We start from the raw sequence: 24,408 nt of genomic DNA, 5'->3' as shown, positions 1-24,408 counted from the left end.
CAATTATATAAAAAGAAAGATGACATTTGTTTCCCCTTTACCCCAGGGCCCCTACAGGCTCGCCCCTCCCTGAAAAACATGGCATACGTTTATTACACTATATATTTCCTGTTATTGAATTTTTCCTTTCTTTTTCCTCTGTCTTTTTGTAAGGGTGCTTTTGAAACAAGCCTTTGCTGGAAACAACAGGATAATGGTTATTTACAAGTTGCCACTAAAATAATGAGATTTTCTCCCAGAGGTTTTGTATGATATGTGTCTGTGCTGTGTGACCAATTTGGACATTTTAGGAACGGATTTATTTCACAATGTGAAATGTAAACAATATATTTTCTAAACTTAATGAACACATATCAAATATTGATGGAAATACAGTTAGCTTAAAGTTTAGTTTTATTAAATCCTTCTTAATTATTTATGCCTTATTGAATAACTAATCTGTATTTGACTTCCTTTTTATGCATTATTTTACACAGAAGCTTTCCGTACAAACAGGGAATCAATTCCACAACCTGTACTCTGCTGGATGTGCTCCCGTTCCACTGCAGTCCCAATGGTTACTGGAGCAGCAAATGAAATAATGGGAAAGTTAGCTTGAATATGTAACATGGCAACATTGTCCGTGAACTACATGAAATCACCAGTCATTTCTGAAGCATAATTTAATGGTGAAACATGCAGGGCAATTGTTTTTGGGGGGGTGGAGGGGGAATTTAGAAGATGAATGTAAAATAGGCCAAGAAGTGTGTGAAATAGATTCAAAGCAGAGCTCCCGAGTCTCAGTTGCTTTTCTTTCACAGAACTATAGAATCGTTTGAGTTGGAAGGGACCATGAAGGACATCTAGTCCAACTGCCCTGCACTGAACAGGCACACCTACAGCTCTGTCAGGCGCTCAGAGCCCTGCACAGCCTGGCCTTGAATGAATCCAGGGACGGGGCAGGGCATCCACCACCTCTCTGGACAACTTGTTCCAGACGCGATTTCATAGGATTGGAATCTAACTGCTACTGCTTGATGCTCTTCTTTCTCCATATCCTCGGTCTTAGGAATTATTCCTTCCTTTAAGAAAAGGGCTCAGGATTTTATCCACACCTGACCTCATCCCACCATGTCTTTTGGATGACTGTTCTGGTGCTTCCTCCTGGACATCTTGCAGAAACTCAGCTCGAGGAAGTTCACTTCTGGTTCTCATCTCCTCTGCTGTTCTCCCTGCTCAAAGAGGAGAATGTGCATTTACATGCATAGGTACGTACCTAGGGATCTTTTCTGTTTTTGTATTTCTGTATAAAATCTGCTTCCAACTTCAACATCCAGGCAGCACGTGACACATTTTGCATGGAGTTACTTTGTATGACAACACCTCCCTCTCTGATATTTTGCTCTGTGACAGTTACGATGAGTGCTATCTTCCATGTTGCTAAATGACAATGTGAGCATATGCTGGCTTGTCACTGTAGCAAACAATGACTTGCAGTTCTCTTGAAAATTCACGTGCTTTTTATTGCTTCTTGAGAAAATAGCACACATCACTGCTGCGGTTCTGGTCGTTTTCCTGATTGCTGGAGGATTTCCCCTCTCTTACCTCTGCATTTTCTGTGTTGCCAGGTGTGAAATGAACAGAATCATGAAGTCAGGCAGTTTGGAGAACAAAAACAGCAGCACAGCCTGGGCTGGTGGGATAAGAGCGTACCAAGAATGGAAAAATGCTGGGTGCTATTGGCAATTCAACACAGGTGAGATATAGTACAGTGTAAAAGATATATTTGCAAGTTGTTGTAATTAGAAGAGCTTGTAATATATATTACTGACTCAGGAAAATATTTTATCTTGTCCTTAAATTTAAATACGTGCTAAAACCCTCTTGAGGGCAATAGGACTGCTACGCTTATTTAAAAGCAAGCTGTATTGATTTTAAACATCAATACTTCCCTAAAAATGACTGGGACTGATCTGTTTGCTAGTTGCAGAAGGGGCTTCAGCAGTTAGATGACGGTATCCTTGATTCAGTTCCCAATAAAACCTGTAAAATATTTTGAAATGTTGCCCTTGAGTTGAATAGCAACTGTCTCCTGAGATGTAGCAGTGGGAATGGGTTTTAAACGGATTTAATGAATTTTGAGTGCTGTTAGTGAGAATGGCCCGCTAAGTTGTATGGGGATTGTGATCCAAAGAGTTAGAAATGATGAGTGACCAGCAAACTGAGGAACTGTGCAGCCTCAGCCCGAGTGCCGTGTTAAGGGACAGCAGAACACTGGGGCTAAAAATTCCCTCAGGGCCTGATCAAAACTGTTCCAGGTACAGCAGGTTGGTTGTATCTGAGGCCCAAAGGATAAAAATTGCCACCAGCAGCCCAGGATGGGGAGAGTAGGGGGAGGTGCCCTTGTGCCTTAATGACTGTGAGCAGCAACATCTGTGTGCCAGTCCCACCTGCCTGCATGGGCTCTATTAGTGCTGCCTGGGGCAACCCTTCCTCCCCAGTCTTGTTCCCACTTCTGAAAGCACAAGACCTGCAAACAGCTAGGAGAGAAAACGGTGAGTAATGCGTTTTGGCTGGCTTTCTCTGTTTTTATTGCCTCATCTATGAATAACTTTTATTTCAGACAAGATTGAAACGTTTATAATTAATTATAGGCATCAAGAGTAAAATAATAGGTTTTGTTAAGGTGTTTTGTTGGTGGTGTTTTTCCTCTAGGAACTATAAAGTGTTAACCAGGAGTCACCGTTTAATTATATCCATTCTGATTTATAATCTCAGAGGAAAAGAAAAATGCCAGAAGCTTATCAGTAAGTGAGTCAGGTGAAGCATACGAGGAGGAGGAGGAGAAACATATATCCATGAATATTTGTTGTGTTTTGAAGAGAGCGTCTGAACGTTTGTCGTCTTCTGCCTCATGAGAGATGTTGTTCTGTTTGTGAGGTCTGGAATAGGCGATTATTTAACATGTTGTCCCACTGGAAGGATGAGTAGAGCACGAAGGGTTCCGCAGACTGGTGGCAGGCAGGTGGAGGAGGTGACAGCGAGCCTTGTGCCGTACTTAAGGCATTGCTGCATTTGAATTGGTTTTAACGTCTTCGGAACAACGCCGAGCACGCGGGGCAATAGGCTTTGCTGGTGCTTTATTGTCCTTCACCTTTTCCTCCCTGGTGCTTTGTTGTTGTTGTTTCTTGATGTCATTATTAGTTGCGGATTGGTCTTAATGGGCTCTTCTAAAGCTGCGGTCCGGTTCAACATGGAGTTTATCGGCCGGTATCGCTCTCTTGTTACAGCGCAATTAGTTAAGAGCTCAGGCCGCCATTTGGCAAGCACAAGTAGGGGCAGCCATTTCCGTCATCCCCAGGCACGTGCTGTGGAACGGCTGCAAAGTAATGGAAGCGTCGTTTTGGCGTCTGCAAAGCACTGCGACGAATACGCTTTTAGGCGTCTTTTGGAGCGTGTTCTCTACAGTAAGTAGATACTGCTTGTCAGCCATGAAGGGAAATGTTAGGTTGGCCTTTGGTGGGTTTTTTTTTCTTTGCAAAATGTTCTTCTGTTGTTGCTAACAGGTGGAAGCCGCTCCACAGCTAATTGAGACGAAGCAAAACGCCTGTCCTGATGCACAGGTGTTGAAAGGCACGAGTTGAGTGCCAGAGGGCTGCTACGCTGCCGGGGCAAAGCCAGTGCTTGCATGTACGTGCAGCTCTGATGGGTGTACCCTCTAGTTATACCCATTTCTGTAGATCCAAATAATTATGCGCTTTATTTTGGAGCAGAAGGCAGAAGCAGAGCGTTCGGTGGGACTCTGAGCTCAACAGGGCTCCAGGACGTCCCTTTTGTCACAGGTAAAAGCTGTCGTGCTGAGTCATCCGCAATCCCTGTGGAAGCGATAAGGACCCTCTAACGAGCCATTGTTAACTCAGGCATTTGCACTCGTGCATTGAAGCTGTGAGGCATCTCAGTGAGCTCTCACGGTGTTGGTCGGATTTTTGATGAAATCTTTCAGCCTTTCAGCCGTAAAAAGAGTTGTTCACGAAGGTGCGCGCTCCCAGATAGCGGCGATGGAACGGGGAGATATACAAAAGAAAAAAGTTTCGCAGTCTTGAAGCCTGCCCTCACATCCCTTTATCAAAACGGAAAGCAAGGCCGCGTATTTCTTTGCTTTTCGCAGGACTGTTTAGCCAATAGGTCAAATCCAGGCGCTCTCCTCGCGCCCCGGCTGCAGCTCAGCGGCGTTCGGCTGTTGCGGAGCGCTGGGCGGGAAGGGCGTGCCTGCGTTAACCCGTGCTGTGAGTCCCGTCCGTAGGAATACGTGGGTAATACACTCTGCTTTCAGAGCAAGAGGTAGCATGCTATTTTAGGTGTGTTTTTTTTTTTGTTTTTTTGTTTTTTTTTTTTAGTTTGTCCTTCATCGCATATTACGCTATTTTTTTCCTCAGCTTATTCCAGTACCTGACTGAAATGCCACCAGTGTTAATAGGATAGCAGAGTAAATGTCAGGAGCCGAAGGGAACAAGGCAGTGTGTGTTTGCCACATGTAGGAGCCGTACTTTATTATAGCACGGTATGGGATTTATGAGCACTGCTGCAATATCCTAGGTGTGCTGCTTTTGTTGGAATCTGGCATATATCAGTGTTCAAGTCAGGCTGTTGCAGCAGCAGCTCCCTTTGGTCCCCGTACCTTTCCCATACTGCTGTGGAGCTGTACAGTCCCCCTGATGTACTGTCAACTGGAGCAGGTACAACTGGCCCCTGAACGTTATTTATTGGCCTGTGAATGCAGATTACATACACACTTTATTACCTGCTAATTTACCACCTGCTGGCTGAGGGATGGGGGAAGTCTACTATTTGTTTTATAGGAATACATTATGCCATTAACCTTTCACTCCTATGGGCCATGAGGAAGAATTCCCTCAGTTAAATCACTGCTCTAATAATGCTCTACAAATGAAAACAATGATTTATTGAACCTCATAGTGTCTAATAAACATAAATTATATGCTAACGCTCCGTATATCGCAAGGATCATACATACAGTTAGTTGCTCTTTTCAGGGACTGCTTGAGTTCTTTCAGAATTGTAGAATCGGAGTCATTAAGGCTGGCAAAGACAGCTAAGATCATCTTGCCACCCCGGGGGGGCAGCTGGCTGCAGGCTCCAGCTCTGTGCTCCGTGGAAGGAGGTGGTGCCTTCATTGGCTGTCACTGCTGTGCACAAATTTATGCGTTAGTATTCCAGCTGAGCCTGCTCCTGAGGTGTTCTAAGGATCACCAGTTTTGGAACAGAGATGGCCGTTCTTGATGTGGGTTTGTTGAGGTGCTCATGCGCTGAGGCTTCTGACTGGTTCAGATCGTGGCTGCTGTACTGCCTGTGGCTGATAGAAAGGGAATGCTGTTCAGGAGGAGCTCATCTGGAGTCCTCACGAACTGGGGAGCTGTATGAATGTACACACAGAGGGTCTGGCCTCATAGTGCTGTAAATGGCTTTTGTCTCCTTTTCCCTCTCATCCCTGTCTTCTTCATTTCCCTCTCTGTTTTTAAAGCCTTTAGACAAGGTTCACTTGTTTTTTTTCACTCTATCAAAGCGTTCTGCAAACTTTTAGGTATTTCTGTACACGTTGTGAGAGAGTTTGCAACAAGTGCAGCATTTGTGCTGTATCACCTCCATGTTTCTGTACCTTCCTGATAGTCTGCAAAGTCTCTCCCATCTATTTCAAGCATTGCCAATTAAAAAAAAAAAAAAGCTTTGCAATGTATGTGACATTCACCTTGGTACTGATGGCATTCTGAATGCCTGCTGCTTTTTAAGCTAGTGATTAAGAACTGTCTGAAGTAGTTTCACACGTGGTTTGTGAATCCTCAGTCAGAACTTTTCCGACACTGTGAAGCATTTCTCCTTGGCTTTACAGTTGTTTAACAAATTCCTTTGCAGGTATTCTCAGTCTTGAAAATTAAGTGATCTCTTTTCCTCTTGTAAGCATTTATTTCCTACAAATAAAACTTCAGTGGCTCTAACACCATTTTTAGTAGTTAGAGATCAGTCTCGGATGCGACCAAGATGCAACGAACATTGAAGTGGTTGACCATGTGGTCTCTCTCCCATGACCTCATTTTTCTTTTCGTTCTTTGTCCAGGTGTTTTTCCCATGCTGTTAAGTTGCTTCCTAGCAAAGCCATTTCACGCATCTTTGTTCTGCCTCTCAGTTTAAGAACTAGTTCTGAACGTGAAATAAAATGGATGCAGACGTTGTTTTCCCTTTGATGGTATCTCTAACCCTCTTCAAGAAATGTATCGATTTGCTGCTCCTGTGATCAGTAAGCTTAAAGCTAAGGCACGAACATCTTCCTTCTAACACCAGGTTAAAAGAAGATGAATCAAACTTAAATAACTGGATCCCATGTAGATGACTTAAAAATGGAGCTAACAAAAAAGCTGATCTTGTGCAGTGAAGGAATTAAGCCAGAAATTTTCTCCCCTCGAAAATACACTATTCTGTAGTTCCTTAAGTAGTACTTAAGGCACTGAGAGAAAAGGTTTACGTGATCAAATGATGAGAATAGTAACATCAAATCACTTTAACTGAGCACAGATGGCAGAAGTTAATGGGACAGCCATGGTCCTGTTTAATAGATGTAGTGTATCTGTGAAGAGTACTGAAAACAGGGATGTTTCCTCTAGGCCCTTGTCAGAAATGTTATGCCTAATTCTCAACTACTTTAGTTAGCACAGTTAGATTATATCCTTAAAATTGTTTCTTTTTTAAATACAAAACTGTGAATTCTATGGGTCTGGGGTGTGAATAGGTTGCTAACATTCTTTGGTGATGTAATGTTCCTTTCATCTTTTTTTTTTTTAAATTGCAGGGTTGGATTGTTAAGAATGAGGTGGAAGCTACAAACAACTTATTCAGACACTGTTACAAACAGCAGCAATTGCAGATTACAGCGACCTGAAAGAAAGCTGCGGACTGGAAGGTAGATGTTGCCTTCTAAAAGCTTCTTCCCTTTCCCCAAGTGCTGCTTGCTAAATAATTTTTTTCTTGAGTGAGTACTTGGCCAAGTCAGCTCAGTTTCCAATTGGAATAGTTGACCATGGCACATGAATGTGAGATGAAGTTCATCTTTTAGAAGCAGGCATAGGTAGGGAAAGTTAACTAGCTCTATAGGTATGTTGCATTCTGATGCTTGCAGCTTACTCCAAATCCTGGCTAGTCGTGCAGGTGATGGTTCGCAAGTTGGGTCAGATCTAAAACTGGTACAGGATGCATCCCTTCAGCAAGCGGGTAGCTGTGCGCAGAGGGTTCCTCTGAGTGTGCTCCCAGCTTGTTTGAGGGAGAATAATCCAGTTCAAGCATCCACTGAGGGAAATGAAATGATCTGGAGACTCTTTAGAGTGAGTCTAGTCAGCTTCTGCTTATCTTCAAGCTTGATATGGTTAATTGATGAAAATGGCATTTGATCGTCATGATCCAGGTATTAATTAACAACCGTTTTTCACATTTTTATTGGAAATATAATGATGGTCGATGCCACAACTGTGGTGGCTCATATCAGATACTGATCAGTATATGTGACTGAGCCAAGGTCACAGTTCAGTAATGGAAGAAGATCTTCAGTGTTCTTTTAATTGCCTGGTTTTCAGAGAACAGGAAAATGTACTCAGACAGTTTGTTCTTACTCCTCCTGTGCTTCCTTACAGCTTTTGCTGTAAGTTTGTTGTACTATTACAGAAAAACCTGACAATTTTGTGGTCTCACAGCTATGAAGTATCTATGGTTTTCTCTAAAATTGCTCCTTGGGCTGCTTATTGGAGGTGCAAACATTTCTCACTCTGCCTGGCTGCTGTTTGCTGCTCCCTGAGCATGCATATAGCCACAGTGTGAGTTGTCATGCAGGTGATGGAACAAATAGAAAATGTGCATGGGGGACGCTGAGGGCCCTGTGGAGGGGCTGTTAGCAACGAGGGGAAGCTGGATGCTTGGCAGTTCCTCACAGTACAATGCAGGAGGAGTGGGGTAAGGCGAGAGGTACGAGGTGGAGTAGCTCAGTGGGTTAACAGTGTACAGGCTGGGTAGAAGATGAATGTCTTCTGTAGGAAATCAGGGTTCATTAGCTTTGCTCCTTGCAGAAAAACATGGTATTAATTGCCTTTGGTCTCCTGGGGAACGAGTAGCTGTGTCTGAAACTTTTCTGCTGCTTATTGTGTGATCACTGAGGCATGCTCTGAACAGGAGGATGTCTTTGATGCTGGCAGATCAAAACCTGTAAGGGAAATCTTCTGAGATGAGGAAACCTGAATCGCCAGAGCCAGCTTTTAATGAAATGGAGACCTCTCTCTGGAATAAAGGAGTAAGTGTTGCTAGGGACTGGAAATACGAAGCCTGTGTTCTGTAACAGCTGATGCTCTCTGGGGCACAGCCGTTGCCTGCAAGGCAAAGGAGAAATGACTTGAGGATTTCTATTAGGGTGGGGAGAAGTGAGTAGCTGTAAGCGGGAGTGAAAGGGCAGCCTGACATGATGTGTGGTTAACGTGAGTTCCACTGCTTGCAAGTGTGAAATACACAAAGCAGGAGCTTTAGAAAATACCTTGCACTGCTGGGTAACATGGCCCAGGACTTGCTTTCTCTGTAGATGCTGGTGTATTTTGAATCTCTACATTTAGTTTGAGGCTTTCTGTCCATTTGAGTGTTGTAACGCTGAGGATTGACTCGTTGTGGATGAAGTTGGTGCTGAGGGATTGTTTTATCTCTTTAACAGTGAATATATGAGAGGTGGAGAGAGAGAACTTGTGCGTGGTGTTTGCATGAGGCATAGTTCCCAGCTGTGATTTCCCTCTTGATCCTCTCAGCATTCTTCTGCTCGTGCATTATTCTTACTGATTTCTTTGACCATAGTCACCTGAGATAGGACTGTTTATTTTCTTATCTCTGAAGGTAGCCAGTTTGCAGATACGCCTTTGGAACATATGGCATAAATTATTAGATAGTGCTGATGTAGAGAGAAATACCATGGTGTGCAAAACCCAATATCCCTGAAGGATGACACAGTGCATAATTCTCTACAACAGCTCTTTACCTAGACAGGCTGTGATTCCATTCTGCAAGCCCTGTGGCGTGCAAAACCCTGGGCAAAAACTCCACAATGGTAACAATTTGTTTCTTGTGCTGCTTCCGAAGGGGCACTTTGAACAAGAGCAGTAAAACACAGGTGGAATTTGGTTTGGACCATCTTACTCTTTGACAAAATGCATGTCACTAGAAAGTGTTTTTGTAGGGATGGACTGCCCTGGGTGTAAACCGTAAGCTACGTGTGTATGTGTGATTGAGTAAGCTGTGGAGTGATGTGACTGGGGAGTTCTTAAGAGCTTTCTGATAAAACCTATTGCCAGCAAGCTTATCTATGTTCATCCCGTATCCTTAATTGATTACTTTTTTTTTTTTAACTTAACACAATTGATAACAGTGCTTAAATTTTGGTTAGTCTGTGATAATTGTGAAACAGAGAGCTCCCAGTTAGAAGGTAAAGTAATAGCTCAGAAGCAGGAAAAAATCTGGAAGATTAGTTACTAGAAATGTTATTTTGCTGAAAATAGAGAAATGCATTATAACAGACAAGTGCATTAACAAACTTAAAATAAGCGTTTTATTACTTAATTTTTTTTTTTCCTGTGGAATTCAAAGCTTTGGCATTCTAAGTAAAGCTGGAAGTGGAAATCTCAGCAGCACTGCATTAATTTTTCAAGCCTTAATGTGCCAGAGAGGGAATAAGTTATTACATCTGTTGCCCTCTGGGAGGAAGAATGAAAAGCAAAAATGAATCTCCACCGTTAGGATGGAGCCACTGAATAATAGCTGATATAAGCAGCAGCGTGGTGGAAGAAAAGCTTACAGCAGCTTTTGTGTCATCATTAGGGGTGAACATTTCTCTGTATAACTAGTGTAGCAAGATTAGGAAACATGGCAGGGCTTATTTGTTCTTCTCAAGGGGCTCTTTACAATTATGAGAGAATTTTAAATGAGTACCTCGTGCACAGCCATGGCTGATCTATGTGAGACTGCTTTTTTTTTTCTTTTTTTTTTTTTTTTTCTCCTAAGCTAAATTTACAGCCTTTTCAAACTGTTTCCAGGACACACAGGAGAAAATGCAAGCCGATGAGTGCACTGTGGTTCTCAAGCTGTGGTGCCTTCAGGCAGTTTGATGTGTTGCTCATCCCTGCAGGGATGGACCTGGAGCAAGGAAGGGGTGGGCTCCTGCCCAGTGGGAACAAGTCCATAGGGTTCTTGTCCCTCCCAGTTAGTTTCTTACTAATTGTTGTCTGGGTAGTAAGTACAGTTGTATAGCTTTGTAAGGGATAGCCTGGCAGATAAACAGAGGTAGACCCAGCCAGTCTTGAGTAGACAAGTATGGGAATTACTAGTGTCCATGAAGGCTCCAGGAGAAAGAAGAGGATGTCAAATCCCTGCTGCACTGTTGCTCTTACCGTGTCACAAAGCATCTCAGCCATTAGGCATCTTTGAGCAGTATGAAAGGCTTTGCTAATAGGGTACAGAGCTGAAAAAGATCAAGGGATTATCTTCCTAGCAGTCCAGCCACTGTGCTTTTGTATGCTGTTAAAGCCGTTGCTGTGTTGTTTCAACAAGCATGTTGAAAAGATACTCAGATAATGAAAGAGGAAAACCATTGCAGGGCTTTGACTGGTTATTTATTTCTGCCATTTTGAAGGGCTTGACCTCTTCCTGGCTCTTCATTGGAACTTCAGGTGTTATCATGGCGTGTGGAGGAAGGAAGCCAGCTGAGACCAAGTATTTAAGGCCTTCTAGAATTTCTCTTTCCTTTGTTGAAAAGAAAATTAGAATACTAAGTATAGATTTTCAACTTCATCTTTGTTTGATCAATCTTTAAGTAGCTTTTTAAGTCACTTTATTGTAGACTGCCATTGACTGGGGATCTAAGGAAAGCCCACTTCATCCAATGGAGCTTACTGTTTTGTCTGAGAGTCTTTGTGTGCATTTCTGCTAATTATTGTTCAAGTGATATTATTTTCATGGAATGGCTATGCCTTGTCAAGGGTTTGTCTGAGATCTGTGTTACTGAATGCTGTGGCAATTTAGTGGACCACAGGACATAAGGCATCAAGAAAGCGTGTTTTAAGCCTGATGTGAGCTAATAGAGAAAGGAAGTGAAAACTGAAGCAGCTAATGGAATCGTTCTGTCCCTCATTCATTGCAAATACTATCAAATTGCTCTGCTTTATTGAGGCAACCTAGCAACAGCCTTTGACTGTCCCTTCCATTCGTTCTTTAATTTTCTTAATACTTGTCTTGGGCAAAGCCAGAGCAGTTGTTAGTATGTAGATTTAGCTGAAATCAGCCTTCCTAAGCTTGATTCGTCGCTATTTAATTCAAGGTTGTTGGACATCTTTGGTGTAGTCTGCGTAGAGTGGATATACCTTAAACCTTACCCAGCTGAATCTGACAGCTCATCCCTAAATCCTGACAGGTCATGTGCTCATACAGAATAAATCAACATTGTCCTTTGAAAACCGATGTAGCTGTGCTACTGTCAACAGGTCTGAAATGAGGAACCTTCCTAATCGTAAGCACTTTACATGGCGTTGTCAGTATGGAGCAGTGGTGTGCAGAATGTGAAATCATTTGTTTGTAAATGCAGAGTAAATGTGTCTCTGTATTTCTTTTGTGTGTGTGTAAACAAGCAGAAAGCCAAAAAGCTTTTCCACTATTCTTACCTCTGTGCTAACTTGAAATTAGCTCTATGTATTGAATTAAACAGAAGACTCCTCAAAAACGTGTATAAATTTTTTTTTTTTTCATTCTTGAAGTCCACCTTACCTGAGAGGTCAGCTGTAGCTTAAGGCATGGAGAGGTTGCTGCACGACAGCTTGGGAAAGGATGATTCTGCAAGTGTTACACAGAGTCCAGCAATTATAAGTAAGGGGTAGATGTTATCTTGTGAAGGGCAGCCTGTCTCAGAGGTAGATTAATACTGACATATCCCCTTTAGAGAAGAAGCTCAGAAATGACAGCCATTTGGATTTCTGTCTGGAAATGCTGTCAACACCTACGCATCATGAAAAAAACTGTGGTCTCTTGGCTGCCTGCGGCTGCAGCCATCTGTTTGGATAGCACATTGCTCTCCTAGCTTGGTTGGAGTGGTTCAGTAGGACTCTGTGGGTGCCAGGCAGCAATAGCTGAAAAAGAGCAGGCTGTGTATCTCAACACGGACTGTGTTTTGTTATCAGGAGCCCTCATTCTGCATGACTGCAACAGCATTGCAAGTATCCTTGCTTTGCCAACGTTTGTTTGGTACTTACTTGTCAAAGTAAAGGAAGAGAGATGAGGGAAACAATCCTTGTACAATCCTGCTGAGGTGCATTGAGTACCTTAAGCTACGTAGTGTGGGACAGTCCAAATGTCTTTAAGATGGTCGTCTCCCAAGACCGATTGTGAAGAACCACTGCGTTTTTGTTACCCAGTGAATCAGCTGGGACTTGTGATGTAGAATTGGTCATTCAGGTCCAGGATGGGAGGCAGCGAAAAGCACCAATTGCATTGCTATTGGGTATGGACACAGCACTTGAAAAAAACAAACAAACAAAAATCTCCACATTTATTAACCATGTCTTCTAAGTGGGAAGATCTGCAGAGCTAGAAGATGCTGCAACTGTAAGTTGTTTTATATGCTGTGGATTTCACTTATTTTTGTTCTCTGTTTAACAGTAGGGTGATTTCACTCAGGAAAAGATCAGCTGTGATAATTAATTCATTAGATACTCAATAGACTGATGTTTATCTCAGTTAACTTCTCCAGTTTTGTGTAAGAGCTTTTCAGGTAACAAGAAACCACCAATACCATTACAGTCAATCCAAGTAACAGTGCACAAGTGTCATTAGGGGTATGATGTTTCAGAGCATCAACTCCCTGAAGATTCAGAACAGCACATGTCCTGTGCTTTGTGTGAATGTGCTGCACTCTAGGTTCCACATTCTGTAACACATGCAGTGTTTTTGAAGGTGACAACAAGTATTCAGATCTTCTCTTCCTGTTTCCAAATCTGTGCTTTGTCCATTTGCTTTCCATATCCTAGAATACCATGTCCACAGGTGCCAGTGAATGAGATTATAGCTGGGGTGCATTAGACTGAGAAGAGTTCATCTTCGCAGTTGTGTGTTTCCTATACTCACTCAAGTGTGTAACCAGAGCCTGTGCTGGAACTGCAGAAGGGGGCTGTGGGTTGTCACACCTTGCGGGAAGGAGAGGTGCCCTCTCAAGCTGACAGGAGGAAGGAACGTTTGATTTTTAGTTCCTCTGGTTCTGCTATGTGAAAGTGCAAGGTGCTTGGGAGGATTGAAAATAAAAGCTATCTGCTTAACAAGACAGGCTTTTAAGGTTAATGGCTGAGAGGCCCACGAGTTCCCTTTGTAAAGCAGAGCTAGGTTTATGGGTAACATCAGGTACTAATTTTCCCTTTGCCAAAAAGCAGTGTTTTAAAAGGTTTTTTTTCTTTCAAACTGTAGGCAAATGAAATCTCTTTATTACATGGTTCCTGTTCAGCCTTTCCTGATTGTAGAACTGCACCCAGTCTTCATGTGAAATGTCTGTTATTTGGCCTTTTTACCTGAAAAGCTTTGTTGCTTCTTACATGTAACTATTGTTCCTTTCTTTTTTCTAACCACATCTTTATTTCTTATATGCGATAACTTCATAATTTTCTCTTCTTCTGACACCCCTGATTTTATGTGACCACGTCAGTATTCGCACTGAAATATCACATTAATATTCACATTAATGTCGCCATCTCGAAAAAATAAAAAAACCATGCTGAATGTTCTTGGCTTATATTTTGTCTAAATTGCTGGAGAGCTGTAAAACGCAGAACAGTTTCCTAGCACAAACTACAGATAATGTACCTATATCTAGCGGCCTCTACAGCACTGGAATCAGGAAACAGCAATCTGTCAATAATGGTGGACTGGTGGCAATGGGGAAGCTGGACCACTGTACCTCCAACTCTGCTGCAACACGTGCATGTGTACGTGAGGAGCCCATCCAAGTCCTTCTCGGTGGCCAAGTGCCTTTCACTTCTCTGCTGGTGACAGGGTGCCTTTCAACCACTATCATACTCAGCATTGCCTGCACTGGAGGAGCAGTACAGGAAGCACAGTCCTTCTATGCCTAGCTTCCAACAACCTTTCACCCTTGGTTGGACAGGTGATGCCACCGCATAACTGATCTTGTAGTTTTAGAGGGTTTTGTAAACACTTCCAGGAGATTTTCTACCCATGATGAGACAAGGCGTAATGGTCACACCTTTCCCAGTCAACTCAGGGTTGACTGAGGGTAAATATTGCAACATGTTCTGCCTATGTGCTCTTCGTGATTGTGGGATTAAGTCTGAAGGAAAAGCCAAGTTTTGCAAGCATTTAAAAATCGGCTACAGCAGCTCTTCTTTGTCTCTTACTGTAGAAAATAGACTCATTTTTCTTTGACAGGTTTCCAACTATAAAAACTGGCTGTGGGCTAAAAAGCCAGCACGTGAATGAGATTGTTAATTTCCTTTGGAGAGGATCATTGTTAAGTGGAAATACACTTGTTTTTGGAAGAAAAAAAAAATGTAGCATCAATTTTGTTTAATTTTATTTGCTCCTAATCTCCTTGTAAATTTATTTTTCTGCTTTTATCCATTTTTCCTTTTCACACTTTGTGAATGTTGCCATAGTTACATGTAAATAGCTGATAATTTCACTCACTAAAGGAAATAATTTTTTTTTTTCTCCATCTATATCTCGGTAGTTATGAAGGAAAAAGCTTTTACTTGTAACAATAAGAGCTGTCCTCCTCCACCGCCCACCTTCTTGTTGGTTGTGACCATTACAGTGGCAGTATTTTTTGGCTTATTTTTAACTGATGATTCAGGATCTTAGAAATGTGATTCCATGACCAGAACCAACTCCAGTAGCTGTTAATATTTGAATAGGATGTGGTAACACCTGGAAATCTGTAATGCCCAACACCTTGTGTCAGGTTCTGAGAAACCATGCTGATCTCCTAATGTTTTCAACAGTGAAGTATCACTGGGCAGAGGTGTGAAAGTGTATGTTCATGGGTGATTTAGTTTCACTTTTAAATCCTCTCCTGCTCAGCTTTAGTGATAATGTATCACTAAATAGCGATAATGTAACAAGCATAGCCCAAAATGTTACTGGAGTGGCTTCCTAAAACTTACTTGCACTTGTATAGTCATGGTGTGGGGGAACTGCTGAATCACAGCCTGAACCTCTGATGATCACCTGGGGTGAGCAGTGAGTCAGGCACAGGAGCACAGGTGGAGGCAATTCACCGTGCTGCCTGGCTGCACCTCTCCTAGGCCCATTGAAGAGCTGACTGCCAGTGGGGAAGGAGCTCTTCCGGAGATCCTTCCTCTGGAGTTTTGCGGGGAGCTCAGGATGTGGGTGAGCATTGTATCCGTTCTCTTTTTGTGATTATAACCTGCTTAGCCAAGCTCTCTTGTTTATTTCATAATTTCAAATTATAACATCTTTATATTCATTGATTATACGCATGGTTTACCCATGAATTCTCTCAGAAATTCCAGCAACGAGACAAATGTGCTTTTCTGTTTCAATGGAAATAGAGAAGAAGCATTTGTGAAGTTTGCTAGTTTGGTTTAGCGGGTGGGAGGTGAGAGACCTGTCATCCTAAACTTGATGGCTGTTTCAAAACCAACAACAGCTGAGTGCTTTAATCCTCCATCTTAAGGACAGTGTCAAGCAAGCCAGAAATGGATGGTGCTGTTATCATGTTATCATCTCTGATATTGCCTTGGAAACACTGAGTAGTTACAGTCAACTTTCCTGTAACCCTTTGGTTTGGAAAATGCAAAGACATCGTTAAGTAATCAAATGTTATTTTCAAGCAAGGATCTATTTCACAGTGGCTTCCCTACATGCCATGATGTGGCCCAGAAGAATACGATATTTCCAGATGAGGTTTCTACATATGAACGTGCCAAGGCTGCAAATAGGCAAACATATACAAATGTATACTGATATCTAATTTGACAATTCCTTTTTTCTTTTATTCTTCAACTCATCTTTGGATGCATTATTATCTAAATAATCATGATTGTAGCTTGATTTTTTTTTTTTTTTTTTTTCAATTTATATTCTGCCTTTAGGAATTTTTGCAGTACTTAAATGCGAGAGCATGTGGAAGCACTAAGTAGGTAGACACCACTGGTGAATAGACAAAATTGCAGAAAGCATCATCATGAAAACCTAATGTTTGCTAATAGAGTATTTCCTTGACAGATAAAAACATTTCACTGGAATGATTGGATTGCATCCTCTTCATAAGATTAAGAATGAAAGTCGGTTTTGTAGCTGACCTACATCAGTGCTTGTAAAGTATCTTATATGGTTTAAGTAATCATTTATTTTAGTGTTTGTCAGGTAGGTAGCCAGACCAAAAAAAACCCTTTCAAGATGACCTCCATTCCATGTGTGTTCTGCCTCCCCAGTAAGGAGAGAATGTGATCTGCAGTTCTGCAGCTTGCATAGATATGTTTCCGAGGCTGCAAATGGAAACTATAAAATTCTAAAAGTAAATACGTTCTGAAAAATGTACCTCATTTAAAATACCAGTAAAACCACTTCAAATCAGACTGTTTCTGTTTCTGGATATGTTTTGCATTCTTCAAATATGGAAGGTGTCTCCAGTTTCACCTTGCGAAAAGAACACGGGAACTTCTACGTCTGTCATGAAGTTTGACACTGTCTCATCCCTTTGCTTTTGTGGTTTGTGTTTCCTTTGGAAAACTGGCTGGTTCCTGTGCTCCAGTGTCTGTTTTCACAATGTTCATCTCTAAAGAGAAAAATCAGTAAGAATTTAAAAATAAGTCTTGTTGGGCTTTAAGAATTTCAGCTTATTCTTCAGATGTCTGACAGACTGCGGAATACATTCAGGCATAACAAGAGGAAATGATGCGTCTTTGTGTAAAAATGCCTCTTTTTCTATCTTCTGAAATGCTGCCTTCTCGAAATGAGACTTTTAAAGTAAACAGAGAAAAGGAAGCCTTGTAAAAAGGGTATTTTCTCTTGAAGAGGTATCAAGTCAGATGGTAGACTTGTTCTTTAAAAGGAAACAAACAAAATCTGTGGTTTTGCTGTTTATACTCACTTGAGGTGAGGCAAATTGAATACAATGGCTTAGTTCTTCATATGGCAATCCCTGTTTTCTCTAGGGGGATGTACTTCTGTGTATGAAAATGTTTTCTTAATAATTGCAGGTGCGTGGCAGAAATACCATCTTCTGTGTCACTCAAAGTTGTTGGTGTCATTATTTGCAATATTGCTGAATTTACCCTTCTGGTTTCTGCAATTGAATATTCTATTATACTTTCAGTAGATAGTATGGTAGAGTCGTTACTGTGCTTCGTTGTAATTTTTTGAAGTTGTTTTGGGGCATTCATTTGCACAGGCTTGTATGTTACGTTGTAGAGTGATGCTGTGAAATTCATATATCTATCTGGGTTTTGAATGGAAAGATATTTGTTCAGGTGTTTCAGGTCATGCTTTGCTTTCATACTGTCTGAATAGATCTATAGCTGCACAAGTCAGGCGCAGGTGTCACTGTTTGTTGTTGTTACAGGTGAGTGCCCTGCGTGCAGCAGGAGACTGAGATTATGTTTTAGTAACACATCTGTGTGTAGGTGCAAGTGGAGTACAAGCCCAGTGTGCACTTGTGGGCTTCATTCTTTGCTTGAAACAGAGCAAAAGTAAGTAATGCACCCAGCTGTTAGAAGAAAATCATTGCACATCGCAAGCCCAACAGTCTGCCTAGCTCTGAGCAGCACTTTGGTGTTGGCCTAAACTTAGGAATTGGCATCAAGGGCAGCTGGTTGTCAGTCCTGAGTGCAGCAACAAGCTTGACTGTCTGTGACCATCTCCCCTTGGCCACCCAGCTCTATCTGCAGCCCATCAGCTCACAGAATCGTAGAATGGCCCAGATTGGAAGGGAGCTCAGGGACCTGTTTATCTCTGGCTTGAAAGCTCAGTCCTTGGCTGAGCTGGTTTTGGTGTGACCACTCCCAGTGCTTTTCCTGTATTACTGGTTGGCTTTGCATTTACTGAGGACCCATGCATTGTAGATGGCCCTATTGCTTTCACCATAGCTGCTCTCGTCCTCTTGTTGTTGGTTTGTAGTTAATTTTTTTTGCTTTGCTGGATTGATTTTGGGTTTTTTTGTTTAAGAGGAGTGATCTAACAGACGGCATTGATTGTAAGAACTGACCAGGATAAATGTGCCTTACACTTAACAGTGTGCTCGAACTTTAAGTCTTTGCTTTGAATTCAGTGTAATGGTGCCCGTTCAGTAGTTCTGTAACAGCTCTATTTTTTGGCTGAAATTATCAGGAGCATCGCAATGAATTCTACTGAGTTTGCTACAGTGAATGAATATAGTAAAACAATGTATTACAATGAAAGGAGCTAATGGCTTAGTAGTTCAAAATAAGTTGTGTCCGGGAAAAATAGCAGGCATGTTAGATGTTTTCCTTTATGGCCTTTGTAAGCATAGTGTATCCAGGTTAAACTCACCACCCACTTATATGTGTCTAGTTCAGTAGGAAGGTATGCAGTGGTCTCTCTCTGTGCTATCCTATAACGTGTGGCTTTTCACATGCAAGGTAAACTGCTAGTGATGTTTCACAATAAATGCAAGTTGTCCTTTGGAAACCCTGAGTGTAAGAGTTGGGTGCTGCTGGTGAGCTCAGGCAGCTTTACAAGGAAGACAAAAAGATTCCAACCTGAAGAGGTTCACCTGATCACCTATCACAAAGGGACAGTCAGAGACAGAACTATCAGTATTATTCTAGGCAGTTAGGTACATGTTCGCATAGGTGCTCAAATGCTTTCCTGAAAAAACAGCACATCCAAAGATCCCACAGGGAAGAGATTCCACACATGGAGGACTTGCGTCAATGTATCTTGGAGGAGGGTGACCAATGGTTTATGTGGCTGAGACGCAGGTTCAGTCTTGCAAGGGTGGATCTGAAGTTGAATGGATTTGGCTGCAGGAATGTTAAGTTTAATAGCTGAAATGAGACTGCATAAGGCAGAAGGTGAAAGGTTGTAGAGGTTAGGAAGCACAAACAACTCTCCCGAAGCTTGACATGTGACTACCTTCACACTTTACAGCACCGCTTCTCCTTCAACTTTTTAATTTGTCCTACCTTAATGCACTGGTTAAGTTGCTTACATAAAACTGAGAAATGTACAGGCTACACCTGAAGGGCTTTGAGGGAATTTTGGTTGTTTCCCTTTCTTTCCTCCTGAATGATTGCAGACATTTGTGCCAGGGGAGATTGGATATCAGGAAAAACTTTTTTACAGAAAGGTTGTTAAGCACTAGAATAGGCGCCCCGGGGAGGTGATTGAGTCACCATCCCTGGATGTGTTTAAAAACTGTTTGGATGTGGTGCTTGGGGACGTGATTTAGCAGAGGGTTGTTAGGGTAGGATGGTTAGGTTGTGATTGGACTTGATGATCTTTAAGGTCTTTCCCTATCTGAGCGATTCTATGATTCTATGAGATGATCTTTAAGGAGAATTGCTCTATGTTAACAAGATATGATGAAAAAAGAAAGCAAGAGGAGATGTCTGAACTGTAAAGGCTGTTCAGTTAAGAATTATTATTATTGAATGTAAGGATGACATAAAAGAACCACAAATGGGAAATAAGGCCTCAGGGGTGAAATGATGAATTTGTATTCCCACTTTTACACCATCTAGGAATTGAGGGTGGTGTTGTTTGTGTGTGAAGATCCATCTTAACCAAACATTTTGGACTGTGTGTAAAGTTAATAGCTTTTTGATGTTACTGAGCTAGCTATTTTGAGGAAAAAACATGTGAGGAGCAATACTAATTACTTTTAGGGAAACTACAAATCTAGTTTTTGGAACGTTAACTTGAAGCGTTGTAATAGGTGTACTGAAGAACTGGTACGTGATTTCTATGAACAGATGTAAGAGCAGACTTCTCTGGGTTGCAATTCATTCTTTATTATAGTATCCACAGCTACATGAAGTTCTAACTAAGCTTTGCATATACTGAATATTCACTGATGTGCTGAAAAATATGGTATTTCCCAAGTTCCTCTCTAAAATTAGACCTGTGGGTTCCTGGTGAAGCAATATGCAATAGAATCGTTTAGGAGGAATTTGAGTTGAGAATTTTTTTGTAGAAAAACATTCATCAGAACTTCTTACAGTCTAATGCAGTAGTCTAAGATTTTCTGGACTAAGTTGATTTTCAATTGCACAGTGGTAATGGAGTAATGGGTATGTTACTTAATAGCCTTATAAAGAAATCTGAAATGTAATTTTTTTTTCTAGCTGGTAGCTTGGCAAATCTATAACGTTGAGAAATATTTAAGTTCATTACCGCTTTAATGTACTCAGAAGTGCTTTTCCTTTGAGTCACCATCCCTGGATGTGTTGAAAAACACTTGGATGTGGTGCTCAGGGACATGATTTAGTGGAGGGTTGTTAAGGTGGTATGGTTAGGTTGTGGTTGGACTTGATCTTTAAGGTCACACAGAATCACACAAGGTTGGAAACGACCTGCAAGATCATCTAGTCCAACCACCCTCCCATTCCTATCAGTACCACAAGCACTAAACCATCTCTCGTAGCTCCTCATCCAGGCGCCTCTTGAACACTGCCAGGGACAGCGACTCCACCACCTCCCTGGGCAGCCATTCCAGTGCCTGACCACCCTCTGAGAGAAAAAGTTTTTCCTAATATCCAACCTAAACCTCCTCTGGTATAACATCTGGCCGTTTCCTTGGGTCCTACTATTTGCCAGGGAGAAGAGGCCAGACCTTTTTGGTTGGAAGGTCTTTTCCAACCTGACTGATTTTAGGGTTCTGACATACACACGCCAGCTGTCTTTGTGAACCATGTGAAGTGATCGCTGTAGTAAAATCAGTACAAAAATAATAGTTCTTACATCATTCTTTTTGTGGCCAATGCATGTTACTTAGTTTCTTGTGTAGCTTCTTTGGTTTTCTGCCTGATGACTCCAGACTGTTTTGTTCACACTAAGTCCAGTTGTGCTTCAGTCTCCTAGCTAGCTAGTGTATTTTTTTCAGCCTTTTGAGTAAAAGGAAGAGGACAAGTCGACCCTCCTATTTTTGATTTGCTGTAGAATTCCTTATGTGACTTGCCCTCTTCAATATCTACAGCGCTGAGATAAGAGTTAGAAAAATTGCAGACTTCTTGGAGATGAGCTCAGCAATAGTAGATGAGGCAGTATTTTCTACTGTTGCTCTATGAAATACTTTCTCACAGAAATAATAGTTTTGGCAAATACTGACAATAAGGGGGTAGCTGCTGCATGTGTTGATGGATTACTGATCAAAAACTCTTCCTGATTAAAAATGCAGTTCGCTTTGGTACTTCTAGTCTTCCTTGACTGTAATCACTACTAGCTTGGGTTTAGGAGCACTGAATGGATTAGCCTAGCAGCAAATGAGGCATGCAGCATTCACTCATGTATTGTTTAATTGCCAAGTCTCCAACTTAGACCACTGTTGTGCCTTGTATCTTTTTATATTTTCCAGTGTCAAATACTGTGGACACATAACGTTGTTTGATATCTGTGGAAAAGTTTAAGTCTGTTTAAAACTCTTCCATGTATACAGCTATTTGGTATTATATAGAGGAAAAGATACCTGACTTGACAAGATCTATAGAGAGTTAGAGGGATTTTTACATAGGAATGGTATCCATCCCTCCTTTTAATCTTCTGGGATTATTATTGCTATTTTATCAAAGTTACAACACACTTGTCACCTTACGCTGTCATTCATTAATTTCAAATCAGTGATTCTCAGGTTGTCATCTTCAGTATTTTCACTGACTTTAGCTTCTGCAATGACACTAATTGCAACATACATACGTTACTGCTGCTTCGCTAGGTTTAGCAGTGCCTTCAAGGTTTTGCGGAGTGATGGGACTTAAACTGCTCTTCCTGTTCTGTGATTCCACTGCATGTCTTCTAAAGAACGATCCTTTAAATCTTTAATTCCCTAGTAGATTTGGTTGTTAAGATGAACAGATGCATTATGTTCACAAAGCTCTTGTGTCACTTCACGGGTGGATTTGCTACCATTGGAAGTGAAATACCGGTCTGACGTATTTAGTTAAAAGCTGATACGGAGAGCTGAGGACAGGGGTGTGTGGAGATCAAGTGAAGGTGAGACAGCGAAATTACTGTTGAAGTGGCAGAGCGTTATTTGCGTAACTTAATGTTACAAGTTAGTGCCATCAAGAATGTAGGGAAATCCTGTCTGGCTACGATGGGGAGCTCAGGATCAGAAACTGCCGGAAGGAAATGCTGAGATGCAAGACCAGTAAAGCTGGGGATGTGGCCATGCGTGCTGCACTGTGCTGGGTGCTCTGAATGTGAAATGTACACACTTCGATTATGCAAAGCACAAGCAGTTTGTATCACTTCTTAGATGTGCTGCAGGTATGGTTTAACTGGGTAACGCTTGTAGAAGATCAAACAGATGTGAGGTTCGACATCTATGCATTATGTAGTTATTAACTCCCCGTTGAAGCTCTGACTGGGTTACTAATAGCGTGCAGGAGTGCATGTGTTGCCCTGGGTTTTAATGAAGAGTCAATTATTACGTTCTTTCACCACATTGACGTGTGGATCTTGATTCATAAAGGATAGTTGGAATAACAAGACGCATTAGCAGTATTGTCAGTAACTGCATAATTATAATTAAAAGATACTAAGGCTGTTTCAAATGAATTTTGAAGGCTAACATTCTTCAATATTAACCATTCCGGTATGATACCATAAAGCTGATTTGGACGTAGTTTCACAAAGCATTGTCTGACTTGATTAGCTAGGAATTAGGTATCAGAATATCTGTCTGTTTACACATAGCAAAAACTCTGAGGACATGAAAGAAGCCAACTTGTGTGTAACCAATCAGAATAGTCAATAGATAGTTGGGGGAGAGGGAGTGGAGGGAGAGGAAGCAAAGGCCTTTAAATTGAGGGGAGGAACTTGCAAAAACTGGCAGGACAAAGAATGCCTGGAAGTCTTCCAACAGATTTTAGTAACATCTGTGTCTTAAACTGGAAAAACTGAATTACTTGCTTGTCTGTTAATTAAGAAGGCTGATATGTTGATGTGTGAAAAATGAAATTTGAATAATAAACCTGTCACGAGGACTGCCAGGCATTTTTTCCCCTATACAAATACTCCTAGTTGGAAGGGAGAAGAGTCTTTTGTACTTAGAATTGTTTACTATAGCTCTGGGCTGAACGCTCCAGAAGTTGGTCTACAAATCAATACTTTGTCCCCATTCTAAAACTTAGAAGCTTTAGGGAATGCTGGTTCAAGGCTGAGTTCTCAGCAGTCTTGCAATTTCTGACATCATGCTGAAAAACTCTTAGTTTTCAAGGTACAAGTCAACGTTTCCACTGCAGGACGGAGATCCCCTCTCAGCATGGGAAGACCATGCTCACTGTTTTCATTTTGGTTTCATAGAGTGAGGAACTGTTTCAGATGCGCTAAAGCTGCTAAATAAATAAATGCATTAAATGGGGTCAAACATGTCTTGGGGGAAAAGTACGCAAGCTGGGCGTTAGGAGACAGTTGCCTTTCTAGAAACTGAGATTACAAAGCGTGCCTTTGTAAAAGTTTAGCTAGCTGAAATAGAGGTGAAACAACATTTAAAAGATGCTATTTAATGCTACTGTTGTGGTTACAGAGGAATGATCTGATCACTGTGTTTGGTACTTTTGTGCAGCAGTCAGGAAAGACAATATAGAGTGCCCAAACACAGCTTTCTTCTTTAGAGCAGCATTCTTTGTTGTCACTGCACATTTGTATTTCCTGGCTGTAAGCACATTGTGTTTCAAACAAAGCTTAATGAAAAAGGAAAACACTTTGGTTTGTCTTTAGATATAGAATTGAAGTGCATCTTTCTTGGGTAAGAAAGCACATACAAAAGCATTTCTACTACTTTAGCTGAAGTCTAGCCCACCAGAACCAAGGCAGAACAGGGAACCTGTTGGAGGCGTTCAAGGCCAGGCTGGATGTGGCTCTGGGCAGCCTGGTCTAGCAGTTGGCAACCCTGCTCATGGCATGGGGTTTGAAACTGGATGGTCTTTGAGGTCTTTTTCTACCCGAGCCGTTCTATGATTCTGTGGAGCCCCCAGACCATTTCTTCTACTCTTCTGAAGATAAAAATACCCAGTCTGGTTTTTTGGTTGCTGACTCTAAACGACTCTCCTGCCTCCATCTGCCTGCACCTGTCTGGGGATTCTTCCACTGATCTTAAATAACCAGGTAGAGAAGGAGCAATTTCATCCTCGGCAAGTTAAAACT

At 41.6% G+C, this 24,408-nt stretch overlaps 1 long non-coding RNA gene across 2 annotated transcripts in view; it reads left to right on the top strand.

Annotated features, from left to right (window-relative positions):
- The first annotated feature begins 1,074 nt into the window (after positions 1 to 1,074).
- The window catches only part of LOC125697155 (uncharacterized), a 40,679-nt gene continuing 17,345 nt past the window's right edge, over positions 1,075 to 24,408 (top strand). The window contains exons 1-3 of one of the 2 annotated variants that reach the window (XR_007378700.1): positions 1,075 to 1,247; positions 1,608 to 1,735; positions 6,842 to 6,952. This is a non-coding gene — a long non-coding RNA (uncharacterized LOC125697155). Of the gene's footprint in view, positions 1,248 to 1,607; positions 1,736 to 2,487; positions 2,535 to 6,841; positions 6,953 to 24,408 lie in introns of those variants that run through there. The other variant, XR_007378699.1, reaches the window with a different exon arrangement.

Source organism: Lagopus muta, chromosome 8 (assembly GCF_023343835.1).
Source record: "Lagopus muta isolate bLagMut1 chromosome 8, bLagMut1 primary, whole genome shotgun sequence".
Classification (NCBI taxonomy): Eukaryota; Metazoa; Chordata; class Aves; order Galliformes; family Phasianidae; genus Lagopus; species Lagopus muta.
This window is presented reverse-complemented; position numbering and strand designations above follow the sequence as displayed.